This window comes from Pseudophryne corroboree, unplaced genomic scaffold, assembly GCF_028390025.1.
Source record: "Pseudophryne corroboree isolate aPseCor3 unplaced genomic scaffold, aPseCor3.hap2 scaffold_1397, whole genome shotgun sequence".
Taxonomy (NCBI): Eukaryota; Metazoa; Chordata; class Amphibia; order Anura; family Myobatrachidae; genus Pseudophryne; species Pseudophryne corroboree.
In genome coordinates, this window is record NW_026968023.1 from 77,627 (window position 1) to 98,789 (window position 21,163).

Below are 21,163 nucleotides of genomic sequence, written 5' to 3' on the forward strand. Positions count from 1 at the left end.
GAGGGCACCCCTGCAATACCACAAACCATTGAGTGTCAAGTATACTAGATATATCTTCATATCTCATGTGCTTTCTCTGAGACCAATCTTGTTATGCCCCTTCCCCACAAGGCATGCGCCTTTTGTCCATATTGCAAAAATGGGGGGGAGGGCATATAATTCTCTGTCACAGGGCACCAAAAAGTCTAGTTATGGCTCTGGTATGCATTATGTAATCTGGCAGACCATCTCTCCAACACTGGCTGGTTGGAATAGAAATCCGGTTATCTATGTGAGCAAATGACCATCAACGATTTACTCTCAAACACTAAAAAATGGACAAAAATGGTCCCCTAAACAAATTGGTTAAATTTTGGGTTTAACCAATTTGTGTAATGACCATTTTTGACCACTTTTCTAGTGTTTGGGAGCAAATGGTTAATTGACATTTGCTCCTATACATTACCAGATTTTCATTCCAACCATCCAGACTGGATAGATAGCCTGACAGATAATTGTGTAGTGTACGCCCAGGATAACTGTTAGTCATGCTTTATTTTATGGCGGCACATAAATGGGTGGACAGATCCAGGGCAAGCACTGCCCACTCATGCATAGTTGTCAACTGATGTGAAGTTCCAGGGGGCAATCTCAGTTATAAAGGGAAGTATCTGGAAATTGTCCCTAGTTAAAAAAAAAAAAAAAAATTTGATCAACTCCATTTATTTAGTATGATATCCCAGGTGATAGGATGCCGGCAGTCAGAACAACATACTTTACTAAATAACACATCTCAAACTACCATACCCAGGATTCAAACCTATAACCTGTTGAATTCTAATCAAACACCCTACCTATTGAGCTATTTGATCCTGCATAAAAATTGTGAACATTATATGAAGCTATTGGTACTTTGCAAAAAAAAAGAATCAGCATTACAACGCAGCAGATCCATGCAGTTTGCAGCCACACACTACATGTATCTGCTCAGCCACAATGCTGATTATTTCTTCACAAAGTACAAGGTGAGCTCCAAACAGAATTCTCTAGCTTAGAATTATACCTTTCTTTGCCAAACCTAGAAGTCGGGCCCCCCACCCTGGGATCCCCCAGAGGGAGGCCTGCACCGTCATGCGGCAGGCTTGTCCGTTTTGGAAGCAGGCTGATGGGCAGCCCAGGATTGCTTCAGTCTGGGCTTGGCAGGTCTGGAAACATGAGCTTGCTTTGGGTATGCCTGACCTTGGGTACGCTTTACCTGGAGGATGAAAGGGCCAAGAAAAGTACTTTTAGCCTTCTGCGTGGTAGGAGTCATACTAGGTAGGCAAGCTGTTTTAGCAGTAGCCAGATCAGCTACAATCTTATTGAGGTCTTCTCCAAAAGGAGATTCAACTGAGGCAGCACAAGGGAACTCTCATCTGGGGACAACAACTGCAGGGAGAACACATATTTTCAGATGAACATGGTAGGGCAGAAGGCTGCCTAATACTGAAGCACCCCCAAACAACAAATCAAATGCAACTTACTTGACAGAGATGTGCCTGAGCAACGGCCCTCCCCAGCCCTATCCCAAATCATACTTATTTTGCATAGGAGATACCATGGTCATGAAGATTGTTCTCCCAGGGTTAGGTTCATTCATTGCATTCTGGGTATGCTGACCCCTGTGATTTCCCCAAATGTGGGAAACTCGACTGCATTATTTGTGGTAGTGGGGGACTGTATTTGTGCTTTCCTCTGGTCAGCTCTGGTAAAATTCAGATTTCTTTGTCTCAGATCTTCCTCTAGCCTTGTTCTTCTTTCGAGAGTTCCCTTGTGCTGCCTCAGTTGGATCTCCTTCACTTGACAGGGGGGTGCCCGAGCAGCGACCCTCCCCAGCTCTAGCCCAACTCCTACTTACCTGCCAGGTGAGATACTATGATCATGAAGTTGCTTCTCCCAGGGCAAGGCTCACCCATTGCACTCTGGGTGTGCTGCCCCTGCGATTTCCCCAAATGTGGGAAACTTGACTGCATAATTTGAGTTTTCCCTGGTCGGCTCTCATGTAATTCAGATCTCTTTGTCTCAGGTCTCTCTCCAGCCTAGTTTGCTGTCTGGTTCCACTTCTTTTTTCTTGAGCCCCTCCCTTCTATACCCTTGTGCACTATCCTGACTTCTCCTCCCGTCTGCTTACTTTGTGCCTCCCAATGCACAATGCAAACTACGGGTAGTGCTGCAGGGCCCACACCCTTTTACTTGCTTTACAGAGCAGCTCTGGAGCTGTTACAGTGCCCAGCTGCTGCAAGAAATCAGCTTGAATGCTTCAGGGGCTGGGGAATGGCCAACATGAGCCCCACACCGAAGGAAGGTGGGGGTGCTTAATGCCAACTAGGGGTCATCCAAGCACCACAAAAGGCCTCCATGCCCTGCACGCTCCTTTTCTCTTTTCATATGCAGACAAGGGTTGAAGCCACCTTTGACCCACTGCTTGGATGACATCACCATATTCAAATCCATCTGCTGCAGGCCATCCCCCAGGAATGCTTGCACTAGTTGTTGCATTTGGTTTGTTGTTTGGGTGTGCTTCAGTATTAGGCAGCCTTCTGCCACCCCATGTTCATCTGAAAATATGTGTTCTCCCTGCAGTTGTTGTCCCCAGATGAGAGTTCCCTTGTGCTGCCTCAGTTGAATCTCCTTTACTTGACAGAGATGTGCCTGAGCAGCGGCCCTCCCCAGCCCTATCCCAAATCATACTTATTGTCAGGAATCGTCTTACCAGACTGGCATCCGTCCGCCGCTGCGGACTCCGTCCTGGCTCCCTGCGGTCACCTGTCACCTATGCCCCTGCCATGGGACATCATCTGGATCCTGGGGGCACTCCTGAACCAGCGGGCGTGTGCGCTCCGCGTCCCCGCTAGGCCGCGGCGTGGGCGCCGCCATGACAGTCTCCAAACAGCTAGTATGCTGCGGCCAATCCGGTGCGTGGCCGCACCCACTTTCCTTTTCTCCATCCAATCCCTGCACACCATGGGGTATATAGGAGGCACAGTTTCACCTCACAGGCATCCTGGACTTTGTGTCATTCTGACAACCTGCATGAAAGGATCAGCTCCTGTCTCTCCTGAGTTCCTGCTAGAACTTATACTCCTGGTGATTCTGCTTACTCCCGTGGAACTTCAAGGCTCAGCAATACCAGCAACCTGCATTGGGCTTCACACTCATCACCACCTTGTGTGCTTCAGCCTGCGGTTGAAGACTAAACTCCAGGTGTGTTCATTTCCTCCACCTGTGACACAGCTTGCTGCTGCCAGTGCCCCATCACCTGCACTGTGAGTTGGTCTCCTGCTAATGCTCAGGTTTGCAATACTTATCATCTGTCTTAGTTCTCCGTTTTAAACCCTGCTCTGGTTCCCACACCAGAATCATTCCATTGACTTTCATTCCGTTGTTTATAATTCTGGATATGATTTCTCAATTCACCTATCACCCATTGCCATAGACTTTGTTATCATTTCAAGTATTGACTTTTTCATCTGCTATTATTTCTGCTGCATTTCTGTTATAATTATCTGCTGAATAAATACCATTGCGCTCATGCGCAAGAACGTGTTACAACCTCCTCGTCTCTTTCCTCCTACCTCCACTGACCCACTAGCGCCCCCTCCGGGGACACAGACCAAACACAATCTGACAGTAAGTCCAGGATCGATGGACTCGGATGGTGGACGGAGTGTGGGGTCAGAGGCCTTGCAAAATCTGGTCTCCCGTCTGGATGGTCAAGAGGTTGCGCAGCAGCAGATGCTTCACTTTCTACAAGGGATGTCCTCCCGATTGGATACACTGCAGCAGTCTCTGCCAAGTGTACTCTCACCTACTGTTACCCCAGCACCTGCCAGTGCTGTAAGTTCTTCTGTGTCGGCTGCATCAGCTCCAGTGTCACGTCTGCACCTGCCCGTGCCGAGCAAATATGATGGCAGTCCTAAATCATGTCGCGGGTTCCTAAACCAGTGCGAAATACAGTTTGAGTTATTGCCACATAACTTTCCTACACCAAGGTCCAAGGTTGCCTACATCATTTCCTTACTCTCTGGATCTGCTCTGAATTGGGTGTCTCCCCTGTGGGAACGTGCTGATCCCCTGATCAGTAACTACTCTGACTTCGTGTCAACCTTTAGACGGATCTTTGACGAGCCCGGTCGTGCAACATCAGCTTCGGCAGACCTAATCCAAATTCGTCAAGGTAATCGAAGCATGGGACAATATGTCATCCAGTTCCAGACGTTGGCTGCAGAGGTCCAATGGAACAACCAAGCTCTGGTAGCAACCTTCTGGCACGGACTTTCGGATCGGATCAAGGACGAACTGGCAACCCGTGACATTCCTGTTCAACTGTCTGACTTGATCTCCCTGTGTATAAAGCTGGACTCTCGCATCCGCGAACGCAATAATGAACGCGCTCGGAGTGAGTCTCGCAGAGTAAGGTTCATACCTCCTGTACAGTTTCAGCCTCCCTCTTCTTCTGACGAGCCTATGCAGGTAAATAGGTCCCGCCTAACCCCTGAGGAACGGGCAAGAAGAATACGAGAGAGGCTCTGCCTATACTGTGCTGCTGCGGGTCATCAAATTAACTCCTGCACAATGCGTTCGGGAAACGCCAGGTCCTGACTTGTATGGAAGGAGTCAAGTTGGGATCATTCTGTCAAGCTCCTTCTCAACAGGATCTCATTCTTCCAGTGACGCTAGAAACTTCTGCTGGGCTCCAGTCTGCGTCAGCATTAGTGGACTGCGGTGCTGCAGGAAATTTTATCTCCCAAGCTGCGGTAAACAAATTCTGCTTGTCTACCTGTGAACTTTCTTGTCCTGTTTACATTACTGCTGTGGATGGTAGTAGAATCACCAAAGGGAACATTTCACATCAAACTACCCCAGTGGTTCTGGGAGTTGGATTTCTCCATTCAGAAATTATCAAGTTCCTGGTCATTCCTCAAGCCACCCAGGAGATTGTCTTGGGTATGCCTTGGCTCCAGCTACATAACCCACAGTTCGACTGGACAACGTTGCAGCTTACCTCATGGGGTTCACACTGTCATCAATCCTGCTTAGCCCAAGTGTGTCCTCTTAAGTCCACCGAAGTGAAGTCACAGCCAAGTCTCCCAGCAGTCTATCAAGACTTCGCAGACGTCTTCTGCGAAAAAGCTGCTGATATCCTGCCGCCCCATAGGGAATGGGATTGTCCCATTGATCTCCTTCCTGGCAAGAAGCCACCCAGGGGGCGCACCTATCCTTTGTCTGTTCCTGAAACAGAGGCGATGAGTAACTACATTAAAGAGAATCTTCAGAAAGGATTCATCCGTCCGTCATCGTCACCCGCTGGCGCAGGTTTCTTCTTTGTCAAAAAGAAGGATGGAGGACTGCGTCCATGCATTGATTATCGGGGTCTCAACGACATTACTGTCAAGAATAGTTATCCCTTACCACTCATTACCGAACTGTTTGATAGAGTTAAGGGGGCTCGCATCTTCACCAAGTTAGATCTCCGCGGTGCCTATAACCTCATCAGAATCCGGAGTGGTGACGAGTGGAAGACAGCCTTCAACACTCGAGATGGCCATTATGAATACCTGGTAATGCCATTTGGGTTGAGTAATGCTCCAGCGGTATTCCAACACTTCGTGAACGAGATTTTTCGTGATGTCCTGTATAAGTACCTCGTTGTTTACTTAGATGATATTCTTATCTTTTCTCAAGACCTTCCATCTCATCGCCTACAAGTCTGTGAAGTTCTCCGACGTCTTCGTGAGAACCGTCTCTACGGGAAGTTATCCAAATGCACCTTCGAAGTTCCCTCTATACCCTTCCTGGGGTATATAATTTCCGGATCGGATCTTCAGATGGACCCGGCAAAATTGGAAGCCATTGCCAATTGGTCCATTCCAAACTCCCTCAAGTCTATCCAGCGATTCCTGGGTTTTGCCAACTATTATAGAAAATTTATTCGAGGATTCTCCACTCTCATCGCTCCTATTACCAACCTGACTCGGAAAGGGGCAGATCATTCCAACTGGTCAGAAGAAGCCTTGGCAGCCTTCCGGAAGATCAAGCTAGCCTTTATGTCTGCTCCAGTGCTGTCACAGCCAGATGTCAACAGGCCGTTCGAGTTGGAGGTAGATGCCTCTAATGTTGGGGTTGGAGCTGTTCTCTCCCAGAAGGGATCTGATGGGAAAGTCCACCCTTGTGGATTCTATTCTCGCAAGTTTCTACCTGCAGAAGCTAACTACTCCGTGGGAGATCAAGAGTTATTGGCAATCAAACTGGCTCTCGAGGAATGGAGATATCTCCTAGAAGGGGCCAAACATCCGTTTAACATCTTCACGGATCATAAGAACCTGCTATACCTAAAAGCAGCTCAGTGCCTTAACCCCCGCCAGTCCAGGTGGGCTATGTTTTTCTCACGTTTTAATTTCAGGCTTCATTTCCGCCCAGGTTCACAGAATGTGAAAGCCGATGCATTATCCCGGTCCATGGAATCAGAAGAGGGAACATCTGACTCTGTGCCACATTCCATCCTGAGTCCCGTGGTTTTCGCTACCTCTCAAGTCTCTCCAGCTCCACCTCCGGGTAAGACTTTTGTTTCCCCAGAACTCCGTCCCAAGTTGCTAGCTTGGGCCCACCAATCCAAGTTTACTGGTCATCCTGGTGTCCTGAAGACATTCAAGTTCCTTTCTGCGTCATATTGGTGGCCAAAGATGAAAGTGGACATCCAGGATTTCGTGGCATCCTGTCCAAAATGTGTGCAGCACAAGACTCCTCGTCAGTCTCCAGCAGGTCAGTTACAACCCTTATCAGTCCCCAGTCGTCCTTGGTCTCATCTATCAATGGACTTTATTACTGATCTTCCACCTTCTCAGGGACATAACACTATTTGGGTTGTAGTGGACAGATTTTCCAAGATGGCTCATTTCGTTCCTCTCCAAGGTCTCCCTTCTGCCCCGAAACTAGCCCAGATCTTCCTACAGGAGATCTTCCGTTTACACGGGTTACCCTCCGAAATAATATCTGATCGGGGGGTACAGTTTGTTGCTAGGTTTTGGAGGGCCCTCTGTTCTGCCATGCAGATAAAATTGAAATTCTCGTCTTCATACCATCCTCAGACGAATGGGCAGACAGAGAGAGTCAATCAGGAACTTGAGACTTTCCTACGGCTATATGTGACATCCTCCCAGGATGATTGGTTTAATCTGCTCCCATGGGCCGAGTTTGCCCATAACTTTCGTTACCACACTGCTACAGACACGACACCCTTCTTTGCAGTCTATGGGCAACATCCCCGAGTACCTGAGTTTCAAGAACTTCCTCACGTAGATGTTCCTGCTGCCACTACTGCTCTGACCCAGTTTTCCTCCATTTGGAAAAGAATCCACGTTTCCCTCAAAAAAGCCTCCAGTCGTTACAAGGTCTATGCCGACCGTAAGAGACGTGCGGTTCCCCATTTGAAACCGGGGGACAGGGTTTGGTTATCAACCCGCAACCTTCGTCTCAGGGTTCCATCCATGAAGTTCGCACCACGCTTCATTGGTCCTTACCCTATTGAGAGTGTCATCAACCCAGTGGCTTACAAGTTAAAGTTACCACCTACACTTCGTATTCCTAATGCCTTTCACATCTCTCTCCTCAGACCTCTAGTCCTAAACCGCTTCCAGAATACTCTTCCAGCAGGTCCCAAGGTTCGAACTCAGCGGGGCGTGGAATTTGAGATCAGCAAGATTCTGGACTCTCGTTGCCGGTATGGACGTCTCCAGTACCTGGTCGATTGGTTCGGTTATGGCCCAGAGGAGAGAAGCTGGGTGAATTCATCTGATGTCCATGCTCCTAGGTTGGTCCGTGTTTTCCACAGTACTTATCCCTCCAAACCACGTGGGTGTTCGGTGTCCACCCCTAAAGGAGGGGGTACTGTCAGGAATCGTCTTACCAGACTGGCATCCGTCCGCCGCTGCGGACTCCGTCCTGGCTCCCTGCGGTCACCTGTCACCTATGCCCCTGCCATGGGACATCATCTGGATCCTGGGGGCACTCCTGAACCAGCGGGCGTGTGCGCTCCGCGTCCCCGCTAGGCCGCGGCGTGGGCGCCGCCATGACAGTCTCCAAACAGCTAGTATGCTGCGGCCAATCCGGTGCGTGGCCGCACCCACTTTCCTTTTCTCCATCCAATCCCTGCACACCATGGGGTATATAGGAGGCACAGTTTCACCTCACAGGCATCCTGGACTTTGTGTCATTCTGACAACCTGCATGAAAGGATCAGCTCCTGTCTCTCCTGAGTTCCTGCTAGAACTTATACTCCTGGTGATTCTGCTTACTCCCGTGGAACTTCAAGGCTCAGCAATACCAGCAACCTGCATTGGGCTTCACACTCATCACCACCATGTGTGCTTCAGCCTGCGGTTGAAGACTAAACTCCAGGTGTGTTCATTTCCTCCACCTGTGACACAGCTTGCTGCTGCCAGTGCCCCATCACCTGCACTGTGAGTTGGTCTCCTGCTAATGCTCAGGTTTGCAATACTTATCATCTGTCTTAGTTCTCCGTTTTAAACCCTGCTCTGGTTCCCACACCAGAATCATTCCATTGACTTTCATTCCGTTGTTTATAATTCTGGATATGATTTCTCAATTCACCTATCACCCATTGCCATAGACTTTGTTATCATTTCAAGTATTGACTTTTTCATCTGCTATTATTTCTGCTGCATTTCTGTTATAATTATCTGCTGAATAAATACCATTGCGCTCATGCGCAAGAACGTGTTACAACCTCCTCGTCTCTTTCCTCCTACCTCCACTGACCCACTAGCGCCCCCTCCGGGGACACAGACCAAACACAATCTGACACTTATTTTGCATAGGAGATACTATTGTCATGAAGATTGTTTTCCCAGGGTGAGGTTCATTCATTGCATTCTGGGTATGCTGACCCCTGTGATTTCCCCAAATGTGGGAAACTCGACTGCATTATTTGTGGTAGTGGTGGACTGTGTTTGTGCTTTCCTCTGGTCAGCTCTGGTAAAGTCAGATTTCTTTGTCTCAGATCTTCCTCTAGCCTTGTTCTTCTTTTGAGAGTTACCTTGTGCTGCCTCAGTTGGATCTCCTTCACTTGAAAGGTAGTGCCCGAGCAGCGACCCTCCCCAGCTCTAGCCCAACTCCTACTAACCTGCCAGGTGAGATACTATGATCATGAAGGTGCTTCTCCCAGGGCAAGGCTCACCCATTGCACTCTGGGTGTGCTGCCCCTTGCGATTTCCCCAAATGTGGGAAACTTGACTGCATAATTTGTGTTTCCCCTGGACGGCTCTCGTATAATTCAGATCTCTTTGTCTCAGGTCTCTCTCCAGCCTAGTATGCTGTCTGTTTCCACTTCTCTTTTCTTGAGCCCCTCCCTTCTATAACCTTGTGCACTATCCTGACTTCTCCTCCCGTCTGCTTACTTTGTGCCTTCCAATGCACAATGCAAACTACAGGTAGTGCTGCAGGGCCCACACCCTTTTACTTGCCTTACAGAGCAGCTCTGGAGCTGTTACAGTACCCAGCTGCTGCAAGAAATCAGCTTGAATGCTTCAGGGGCTGGGGCATGGCCAATATGAGCCCCACACCGAAGGAGGGTGGGGGTGTTTAATGCGAACTAGGGGTCATCCAAGCGTCGCAAAAGGCCGCCATGCCCTGCATATCCCTTTTCTCTTTTCATAAGCAGACGAGGGTTGAAGCCAACTTTGACCCACTGCTTGGATGACATCACTTGCTGCCTTTCCAATGAAGCAAGTTTAATTTAGTAATAGGTGAAAAACCATCCCTACAAAGGTGTTAATCAGATACTTGGCTTTGTGGACACTTTTCAGAGAACAAATTAGTTAGCATAAAAATAAAGCCAGAAAATGAAGAGCTGTTTAATCACTCAATTGGATTTTTCTGCAAGCGTATTTCTTTTTCTCTGCAACCCACTGCTAAGTTGTGCTTCCTAGCTGTTCTTTTATAAAATCACTTAATCAAATCTAACTCTGATTACATCAGAGAAGGCCAGGTACCCTACACCATAAGAGGGGGTTTGAAATTTTGACTTGTCTACTTAAAGATCACCAAAATCTGATGACAAGGTCAATAACATCCCTGGGTGGGATTGAACCACCAACCCTTTGGTTAATAACCAAACACACTAACCGATTGCACCACCGAGACACTTTGCAAAAGTACATACTGACAAAGGTTAATAAGCATTCATCTAGAACATTTCCTAGAAAAACTTTAAAAAGTCAATAATCTGGAGAGTTTTTGTAAGATGTTTCTTCCATCAACCAATGAAGAAACGCATTGGTACTTTCCCATGATGAGTGAGTGCTTCAGGATCTCTTGCACTTACATGTGCAGCAGAGTACTGCAATGGAAGCATGCTGGGCCCCTTAACCCAGAGGTAGGCAGATTGAAACTATCCTCTGCTATATGCATTTTTTTTTGTTAATTAAAGTAATCCAAAACTGGGATTGATATTTTTGCTCTTTTATTTTTACTTAAAGTACAATAACTTTTACCATTTTAATTTGTTTTAATAGTATATTGACAGTATTGTTTTCTTTCAAAAATCCACTTAATTTTCTTTACCCTATTTTTAAAATGGTAATTGACAAAAACAAACTACATTGTCACCAGAAGAGCAATACAAAATGTACAAGTGATATATTAAAATCATCTTTCCAGCTTGAATTTCAATGATGCATTGGGGCAACGATTTTGTGAGAAACATCTTCACCCTTAAATAAAGATTTTCTTAATTCCTTACCTGTGTGCTAATTAGATATCACCTTGTTTTCACATTAAACAGACTTCCACATGAGAAAGCAGCAAGGATGCAGTGGCGTTAATGTTTCCTGGTGTCAACCTGTATTATTTCAGTAGATATTGAAATGAGGATGCATCTTGCTGCCTTTCCAATGAAGCAAGTTTAATTTAGTAATAGGTGAAAAACCATCCCTACAAAGATGTTAATCAGATACTTGGCTTTGTGGACACTTTTCAGAGAACAAATTTGTTAGCATAAAAATAAAGCCAGAAAATGAAGAGCTGTTTAATCACTCAATTTGATTTTTTTGCCAGCATATTTCTTTTTCTCTGCAAACCACTGCTAAATTGTGCTTCCTAGCTGTTTTTATAAAATCACTGAATCAAATCTAACTCTGATTACATCAGAGAAGGCCAGGTACCCTACACCATAACAGGGGTTTTTGAAATTTTGACTTGTCTACTTAAAGATCACCAAAATCTGATAACAAGGTCAATTACATCCCTGGGTGGGATTGAACCACCAACCTTTTGGTTAATAGCTGTACACACTAACTGATTGCGCCACAGCGACACTTTGCAAAAGTACATACTGACAAAGGCTAATAAGCATTCATCTAGAACGTTTCCTAGAAAAACTTTAAATAGTCAATAATCTGGAGAGTTTTTGTAAGATGTTTCTTCCATCAACCAATGAAGAAACACATTGGTACTTTCCCATGATGAGTGAGTGCTTCAGGATCTCTTGCAATTACATGTGCAGCAGAGTACTGTAATGGAAGCATGCTGGGTCCATAGCCCAGAGGTAGGCAGATTGAAACTATCCTCTGCTATATGCGTTTTTTTTTTTGTTAATTAAAGTAATCCAAAACTGGGATTGATATTTTTGCTCTTTTATTTTTACTTAAAGTACAATAACTTTTACCATTTTCATTTGTTTTAATAGTATATTGACAGTATTGTTTTCTTTCAAAAATCCACTTAATTTTCTTTACCCGATTATTAAAATGGTAATTGACAAAAACAAACTACATTGTCACCAGAAGAGCAATACAAAATGTACAAGTGATATATTAAAATCATCTTTCCAGCTTGAATTTCAATGATGCATTGGGGCAACGATTTTGTGAGAAACATCTTCACCCTTAAATAAAGATTTTCTTAATTCCTTACCTGTGTGCTAATTAGATATCACCTTGTTTTCACATTAAACAGACTTCCACATGAGAAAGCACAAAGGATGCAGTGGCGTTAATGTTTCCTGGTGTCAACCTGTATTATTTCAGTAGATATTGAAATGAGGATGCATCTTGCTGCCTTTCCAATGAAGCAAGTTTAATTTAGTAATAGGTTAAAAACCATCCCTACAAATGTGTTAATCAGAAACTTGGCTTTGTGGACACTTTTCAGAGAACAAATTTGTTAGCATAAAAATAAAGCCAGAAAATGAAAAGCTGTTTAATCACTCAATTGGATTTTTTTGCCAGCATATTTCTTTTTCTCTGCAACCCACTGCTAAATTGTGCTTCCTAGCTGTTTTTATAAAATCACTGAATCAAATCTAACTCTGATTACATCAGAGAAGGCCAGGTACCCTACACCATAAGAGGGGGTTTGAAATTTTCACTTGTCTACATAAAGATCACCAAAATCTGATAACAAGGTCAATTACGTCCCTGGGTGGGATTGAACCACCAACCTTTTGGTTAATAGCCTTACACAGTAACTGATTGCGCCACAGCAACACTTTGTGAAAGTCCATACTGACAAAGGCTAATAAGCATTCATCTAGAACGATTCCTAGAAACATTTTAAAAAGTCAATAATGTGGAGAGTTTTTGTAAGATGTTTCTTCCATCAACCAATGAAGAAACACATTGGTACTTTCCCATGATGAGTGAGTGCTTCAGGATCTCTTGCACTTACATGTGCAGCAGAGTACTGTAATGGAAGCATGCTGGGTCCATAACCCAGAGGTAGGCAGATTGAAACTATCCTTTGCTATATGCATTTTTTTTTTGTTCATTAAAGTAATCCAAAACTGGGATTGATATTTTAGCTTTTATTTTTACTTAAAGTACAATAACTTTTACCATTTTAATTTGTTTTAGTGCAAATGGCATATCAGCAGTCAGCACTAACTGGTGACATGCCATTTGTACAAGTAAGCCATGTGTGACTAATATATAAACATACTTTATTAAATAACACCTCAAACTATCATACCCAGGATTCAAACCTATAACCTGTTGAATTCTAATCAAACACCCTACCCATGGAGCTACTTGATCCTGCATCTTTTCTAACCTCCAAAAACAGATTCAGTTGCATTTTCCAGCGTGTTTTGTTTGCGCCTTTGCAAATGTCTTACATCGACAAACTTATTTAGTACTATTTTGCAAATAGGGTTACATTGTCGCAACATTGTGTTCCCTAATTGCTTGATTTTTTAAATGCAACAATTGATAAAGACACCTGATAATTGCTCTGTGGAGTCTTATTTTGTGTTTTGTGTTTAGTCTTTAGATCTGAATTTGAATGTACTTGTGAACTAACTTAATTTCCTACTTCTAAATTCATTCCTAAATTCACTACTTACATGAATCCTGTAGTTGGGCATTTTGGGACTTCGATTGTGGGCATTGTTTTGTGTCCAGACCAGCAGCAGGTGGTGTGCATTTGCTGGAAAGGCATCGAAGACCTCCGATATGCTGCATCTCCTGATGTGTGTCTCCCTCAAGTGGCTGTCAGCAAATGCCTGCTAGACACCCCATTCCAAGCTGATTGTGACATCATGGAACATGCATCATAGAACAGGCATGCTAAAACATGGGTCTTCAACCTGCGACCCTCCAGCTGCTGTGGAACTACACATCCCAGCATGCCCTGCCTCAGTTTTAGCATACCTTAATAGCAAAACTGTGGCAGGGCATGCTGGGATGTGTAGTTTCACAGCAGCTGGAGGGCCACAGGATGAAGACCCATGTGCTAGAGCCAAGCCGCAGGTACATTGAATGCTAGCAAGCTGAATATTTAAATCCTTTTTGTTCCGCAGCATTCCAATGCGGAAGATTCCATGGAACCAGAGATCCTTCCATTGAGAAGGACATGCTGCCTGGATGACTACACTGTGCAAATTAAATCACGGAGCCAGTTGGCTTGTGGGTGGCTCTGGTGACTGGGTGGTTGGGTGGGTGGTGTGTCGGAAGTGGAGCGCATGCAAATGATTGTGTATCATCCAGCTAGTGAGAGAGAAAACTCATGCAGGAGTGTTCCTGCTTGTCAGTGGGTTATGCACCTTGCCAGACGTTAAATCTACATAGAGCAGCTGGAGGGGACAAGAGCAGGTTTGCAAAATATAGATAGAAGAGCATATATGCTGGCGCATTCTCCATGATTGTGTCAGCTTATGTTTTGGTGCACTGCACTTTCCTCCACTAAGTTTTAGCCATTTTTGTTAAGCTCAAGTGTAGTTGCTTCTCGGCCTTTTGGCTGTGATCTTGTATCGTGGTTGAAGGGTCTGCTGGAGGGAGGGATTGTTTTCTTCATTGGCGAAAGACCAAAGATATTCCAGGATGGAAGGCTTGGGAACACTATCTGTTTTTCAGTTGTGGAAGAGCACAGAGGTCGGATTGGACTACATTCTATAGTAAAGGATATCTTTCTATTTATTGACCCTCCCCTTATATGTGTCTGTGTTACAATAAAGCTTCGGTTTTGTGAATCCCTCACCCTCTTACACTCCACACCCATAGCCTTATTAACTGTTGTATTATTGTATACTTTAAATGTATAGTGCAGTTCATGATTTATAGTGTAGACTGGCCTGTGCTGTAGTTCTTGAACTGTACTATACCGTCAGCATTTGTATTGTGTTTTGGCTGTGCTGCAACACTGTATTTATGTGTGCAATGTTTATGTATGTTTTTTTTTAATGTCAATAAAGACTGCTTTTTCAAGCCAATATCTGAAAACAATCAATGTTTATCTTTGATGGCAATAAAAGTGGTATGATATTTGATGCTTTTGAAATCCAATATCTGATATGTCCCCTATCTGGGAACCATATATTAAATGGCTTTTCAGAAAAGGGAGATGGGAGAAGAGCTTTCATTACTTGTAGGACCGATGCACATAAAGAAGCAAAAAAACATACATAAACATTACACACATAAGTACCGCGTTGCGGCACAGCCAAAACACAATAGAAATGCTGATGGTATAGTACAGTTCAAGAACTACAGCACAGGCCAGCCTACACTATAAATCATGAACTGCACTATACATTTAAACTGTACAATAATACAACAGTTAATAAGGCTATGGGTGTGGAGTGTAAGAGGGTGAGGGAATCACAAGCCCGAAGCTTTATTGAAAGACTGACACATATAAGGGGAGGTTTAATAAATAGAAAGACATCCTTTACTATAGAATGTAGTCCAATCCGACCTCTGTGCTCTTCCACAACTGAAAAACAGATAGTGTTCCCAAGCCTTCCATCCTGGAATATCTTTGGTCTTTCGCCAATGAAGAAAGCAATCCCTCCCTCCAGCAGACCCTTCAACCACAATACAAGATCACAGCCAAAAGGCCGAGAAGCAACTACACTTGAGCTTAACAAAAATGGCTAAAACTTAGTGGAGGAAAGTGCAGTGCACCAAAACATAAGCTGACACAATCATGGAGAATGCGCCAGCATATATGCTCTTCTATCTATATTTTGCAAACATGCTCTTGTCCCCTCCAGCTGCTCTATGTAGATTTAACGTCTGGCAAGGTGCATAACCCACTGACAAGCAGGCACACTCCTGCATGAGTTTTCACTCTCACTAGCTGGATGATACACAATCATTTGCATGTGCTCCACCTCCGACACACCACCCACCCAACCACCCAGTCACCAGAGCCACCCACAAACCAACTGGCTCCGTGATTTAATTTGCACAGTGTAGTCATCCAGGCAGCATGTCCTTCTCAATGGAAGGATCTCTGGTTCCATGGAATCTTCCGCATTGGAATGCTGCGGAACAAAAAGGATTTAAATATTCAGCTTGCTAGCATTCAATGTACCTGCGGCTTGGCTCTAGCACATGGGTCTTCATCCTGTGGCCCTCCAGCTGCTGTGAAACTACACATCCCAGCACGCCCTGCCACAGTTTTGCTATAAGGTATGCTAAAACTGAGGCAGGGCATGCTGGGATGTGTAGTTCCACAGCAGCTGGAGGGTCGCAGGTTGAAGACCCATGTTTTAGCATGCCTGTTCTATGATGCATGTTCCGTGATGTCACAATCAGCTTGGAATGGGGTGTCTAGCAGGCATTTGCTGACAGCCACTTGAGGGAGACACACATCAGGAGATGCAGCATATCGGAGGTCTTCGATGCCTTTCCAGCAAATGCACACCACCTGCTGCTGGTCTGGACACAAAACAATGCCCACAATCGAAGTCCCAAAATGCCCAACTACAGGATTCATGTAAGTAGTGAATTTAGGAATGAATTTAGAAGTAGGAAATTAAGTTAGTTCACAAGTACATTCAAATTCAGATCTAAAGTCTAGGTAGGCCTCACGTCCTGGCAGCCGCCAGCATTTAAAAATGCCTTGATTAGAGGTACGGAATTAAATGTAGATAAGAAGTAGACACAAAATAAGACTCCGCAGAGCAGTTATCAGGTGTTTTTATCAATTGTTGCATTTAAAAAATCAAGCAATTAGGGAACACAATGTTGCAACAATGTAACCCTATTTGCAAAATAGTACTAAATAAGTTTGTCGATGTAAGACATTTGCAAAGGCGCATCCAAAACACGCTGGAAAATGCAACTGAATCTGTTTTTGGAGGCTAGAATAGGAAATGTGCATCGGTCCTACAAGTACTGAAAGCTCTTCTCCCATCTCCCTTTTCTGAAAAGCCATTTAATATATGGTTCCCAGATAGGGGACATATCAGATATTGCCTTTCAAAAGCAGCAAATATCATACCACTTCTATTGCCATCAAAGATAAACATTGATTGTTTTCAGATATTGGATTGAAAAAGCAGTCTTTATTGACATAAAGAAGCAAAAAAACATACATAAACATTACACACATAAGTACTGTGTTGCAGCACAGCCAAAACACAATACAAATGCTGTCGGTATAGTACAGTTCAAGAACTACAGTACAGGTCAGCCTACACTATAAATCATGAACTGCACTATACATTTAAACAATACAATAGTTAATAAGGCTATGGGTGTGGAGTGTAAGAGGGTGACGGAATCACAAGCCCAAAGCTTTATTGAAAGACAGACACATATAAAGGGAGGATTAATAAATACAAAGATACCCTTTACTATAGAATGTAGTCCAATCCGGTCTTTCAACTCTTCCACAACTGAAAAACGGATAGTGTTCCCAAGCCTTCCATCCTGGAATATCTTCAGTCTCTCGCCAATGAAGAAACAATCCCTCCAGCAGACTCTTCAACCACAATACAATATCACAGCCAAAAAAGCGAGAAGCAACTACACTTGCGTTTAAACAAAATGGCTAAAACTTAGTGGAGGAAAGTGCAGTGCACCAAAACATAAGCTGACACAATCATGGAGAATGCGCCAGCATATATGCTCTTCTGTGTATATTTTCCAAACCTGCTCTTGTCCCCTCCAGTTGCTCCATGTAGATTTGACGTCTGGCAAGGTGCATAACTCACTGACAAGCAGGCACACTCCTGCATGAGTTTTCTCTCTCACTAGCTGGATGATACACATTCATTTGCATGTGCTCCACCTCCGACACACCGCCCACCCAACCACCCAGTCACCAGAGCCACCCACAAGCCAACTGGCTCCGTGATTTAATTTGCACAGTGCAGTCATCCAGGCAGCATGTCCTTCTCAATGGAATAATCTCTGGTTCCATGGAATCTTCCGCATTGGAATGCTGCGGAACAAAAAGGATTTAAACATTCAGCTTGCTAGCATTCAATGTACCTGCGGTTTGGTTCTAGCACATGGGTCTTCATCCTGTGGCCCTCCAGCTGCTGTGAAACTACACATCCCAGCATGCCCTGCCACAGTTTTGCTATTAAGGTATGCTAAAACTGAGGCAGGGCATGCTGGGATATGTAGTTCCACAGCAGCTGGAGGGTCGCAGGTTGAAGACCCATGTTCTAGCATGCCTGTTCTATGATGCATGTTCCGTGATGTCACAATCAGCTTGGAATGGGGTGTCTAGCATGCATTTGCTGACAGCCACTTGAGGCAGACACACATCAGGAGATGCAGCATATCGGAGGTCTTCGATGCCTTTCCAGCAAATGCACACCACCAGCTGCTGGTCTGGACACAAAACAATGCCCACAATTGAAGGCTCAAAATGCCCAACTACAGGATTAATGTAAGTAGTGAATTTAGGAATGAGTTTAGAAGTAGGAAATTAAGTTAGTTCACAAGTACATTCAAATTCAGATCTAAAGACTAGGTAGGCCTCACGTCCTGGCAGCACCCAGCATTTAAAAATGCCTTGATTATAGGTAGGGAATTAAATGTAGATAAGAAGTAGACACAAAAGAAGACTCCACAGAGCAATTATCAGGTGTCTTTAAAGGCGCAAACAAAACACGCTGGAAAATGCAACTGAATCTGTTTTTGGAGGTTAGAATAGATGCAGGATCAAGTAGCTCAATGGGTAGGGTGTTTGATTAGAATTTAACAGGTTATAGGTTTGAATCCTGGGTATGATAGTTTGAGGTGTTATTTAATAAAGTATGTTTATATATTAGTCACACATGGCTTACTTGTACAAATGGCATGTCACCAGTTAGTGCTGACTGCTGATATGCCATTTACACAAACATGCCATGTGTGACTGTATATGCATTTAAGGAGGGCACCCCTGCAATACCACAAACCATTGAGTGTCAAGTATACTAGATATATCTTCATATCTCATGTGCTTTCTCTGAGACCAATCTTGTTATGCCCCTTCCCCACAAGGCATGCGCCTTTTGTCCATATTGCAAAAATGGGGGGGAGGGCATATAATTCTCTGTCACAGGGCACCAAAAAGTCTAGTTATGGCTCTGGTATGCATTATGTAATCTGGCAGACCATCTCTCCAACACTGGCTGGTTGGAATAGAAATCCGGTTATCTATGTGAGCAAATGACCATCAACGATTTACTCTCAAACACTAAAAAATTGACAAAAATGGTCCCCTAAACAAATTGGTTAAATTTTGGGTTTAACCAATTTGTGTAATGACCATTTTTGACCACTTTTCTAGTGTTTGGGAGCAAATGGTTAATTGACATTTGCTCCTATACATTACCAGATTTTCATTCCATCCATCCAGACTGGATAGATAGCCTGACAGATAATTGTGTAGTGTACGCCCAGGATAACTGTTAGTCATGCTTTATTTTATGGCGGCACATAAATGGGTGGACAGATCCAGGGCAAGCACTGCCCACTCATGCATAGTTGTCAACTGATGTGAAGTTCCAGGGGGCAATCTCAGTTATAAAGAGAAGTATCTGGAAATTGTCCCTAGTTAAAAAAAAAATAATAATTTTTATCAACTCCATTTATTTAGTATGATATCCCAGGTGATAGGATGCCGGCAGTCAGAACAACATACTTTATTAAATAACACATCTCAAACTACCATACCCAGGATTCAAACCTATAACCTGTTGAATTCTAATCAAACACCCTACCTATTGAGCTATTTGATCCTGCATAAAAATTGTGAACATTATATGAAGCTATTGGTACTTTGCAAAAAAAAAGAATCAGCATTACAACGCAGCAGATCCATGCAGTTTGCAGCCACACACTACATGTATCTGCTCAGCCACAATGCTGATTATTTCTTCACAAAGTACAAGGTGAGCTCCAAACAGAATTCTCAAGCTTAGAATTATACCTTTCTTTGCCAAACCTTGAAGTCGGGCCCCCCACCCTGGGATCCCCCAGAGGGAGGCCTGCACCGTCATGCGGCAGGCTTGTCCGTTTTGGAAGCAGGCTGATGGGCAGCCCAGGATTGCTTCAGTCTGGGCTTGGCAGGTCTGGAAACATGAGCTTGCTTTGGGTATGCCTGACCTTGGGTACGCTTTACCTGGAGGATGAAAGGGCCAAGAAAAGTACTTTTAGCCTTCTGCGTGGTAGGAGTCATACTAGGTAGGCAAGCTGTTTTAGCAGTAGCCAGATCAGCTACAATCTTATTGAGGTCTTCTCCAAAAGGAGATTCAACTGAGGCAGCACAAGGGAACTCTCATCTGGGGACAACAACTGCAGGGAGAACACATATTTTCAGATGAACATGGTAGGGCAGAAGGCTGCCTAATACTGAAGCACCCCCAAACAACAAATCAAATGCAACTTACTTGACAGAGATGTGCCTGAGCAACGGCCCTCCCCAGCCCTATCCCAAATCATACTTATTTTGCATAGGAGATACCATGGTCATGAAGATTGTTCTCCCAGGGTTAGGTTCATTCATTGCATTCTGGGTATGCTGACCCCTGTGATTTCCCCAAATGTGGGAAACTCGACTGCATTATTTGTGGTAGTGGGGGACTGTGTTTGTGCTTTCCTCTGGTCAGCTCTGGTAAAAGTCAGATTTCTTTGTCTCAGATCTTCCTCTAGCCTTGTTCTTCTTTCGAGAGTTCCCTTGTGCTGCCTCAGTTGGATCTCCTTCACTTGACAGGGGGGTGCCCGAGCAGCGACCCTCCCCAGCTCTAGCCCAACTCCTACTTACCTGCCAGGTGAGATACTATGATCATGAAGTTGCTTCTCCCAGGGCAAGGCTCACCCATTGCACTCTGGGTGTGCTGCCCCTGCGATTTCCCCAAATGTGGGAAACTTGACTGCATAATTTGAGTTTTCCCTGGTCGGCTCTCATGTAATTCAGATCTCTTTGTCTCAGGTCTCTCTCCAGCCTAGTTTGCTGTCTGGTTCCACTTCTTTTTTCTTGAGCCCCTCCCTTCTATACCCTTGTGCACTATCCTGACTTCTCCTCCCGTCTGCTTACTTTGTGCCTCCCAATGCACAATGCAAACTACGGGTAGTGCTGCAGGGCCCACACCCTTTTACTTGCTTTACAGAGCAGCTCTGGAGCTGTTACAGTGCCCAGCTGCTGCAAGAAATCAGCTTGAATGCTTCAGGGGCTGGGGAATGGCCAACATGAGCCCCACACCGAAGGAGGGTGGGGGTGCTTAATGCGAACTAGGGGTCATCCAAGCACCACAAAAGGCTTCCATGCCCTGCACGCTCCTTTTCTCTTTTCATATGCAGACGAGGGTTGAAGCCAACTTTGACCCACTGCTTGGATGACATCACCATATTCAAATCCATCTGCTGCAGGCCATCCCCCAGGAATGCTTGCACTAGTTGTTGCA

General features: G+C 44.7%; 6 non-coding genes across 6 annotated transcripts; all 6 read left to right on the forward strand.

The window, feature by feature from the left end:
- Positions 1-1,552: 1,552 nt before the first annotated feature.
- Positions 1,553-1,716, forward strand: LOC134995546 (U1 spliceosomal RNA). The gene has a single exon (XR_010198299.1). It is a non-coding gene; the product is annotated as a U1 spliceosomal RNA (small nuclear RNA).
- A 152-nt stretch (positions 1,717-1,868) lies between these two features.
- On the forward strand, positions 1,869-2,031 carry LOC134995552 (U1 spliceosomal RNA). The gene has a single exon (XR_010198305.1). It is a non-coding gene; the product is annotated as a U1 spliceosomal RNA (small nuclear RNA).
- A 6,807-nt stretch (positions 2,032-8,838) lies between these two features.
- Positions 8,839-9,002, forward strand: LOC134995536 (U1 spliceosomal RNA). The gene has a single exon (XR_010198290.1). It is a non-coding gene; the product is annotated as a U1 spliceosomal RNA (small nuclear RNA).
- A 150-nt stretch (positions 9,003-9,152) lies between these two features.
- LOC134995542 (U1 spliceosomal RNA) lies at positions 9,153-9,316 on the forward strand. The gene has a single exon (XR_010198295.1). It is a non-coding gene; the product is annotated as a U1 spliceosomal RNA (small nuclear RNA).
- A 10,883-nt stretch (positions 9,317-20,199) lies between these two features.
- LOC134995560 (U1 spliceosomal RNA) lies at positions 20,200-20,363 on the forward strand. The gene has a single exon (XR_010198312.1). It is a non-coding gene; the product is annotated as a U1 spliceosomal RNA (small nuclear RNA).
- Positions 20,364-20,515: 152 nt separating this feature from the next.
- LOC134995553 (U1 spliceosomal RNA) lies at positions 20,516-20,678 on the forward strand. The gene has a single exon (XR_010198306.1). It is a non-coding gene; the product is annotated as a U1 spliceosomal RNA (small nuclear RNA).
- Positions 20,679-21,163: the final 485 nt, after the last annotated feature.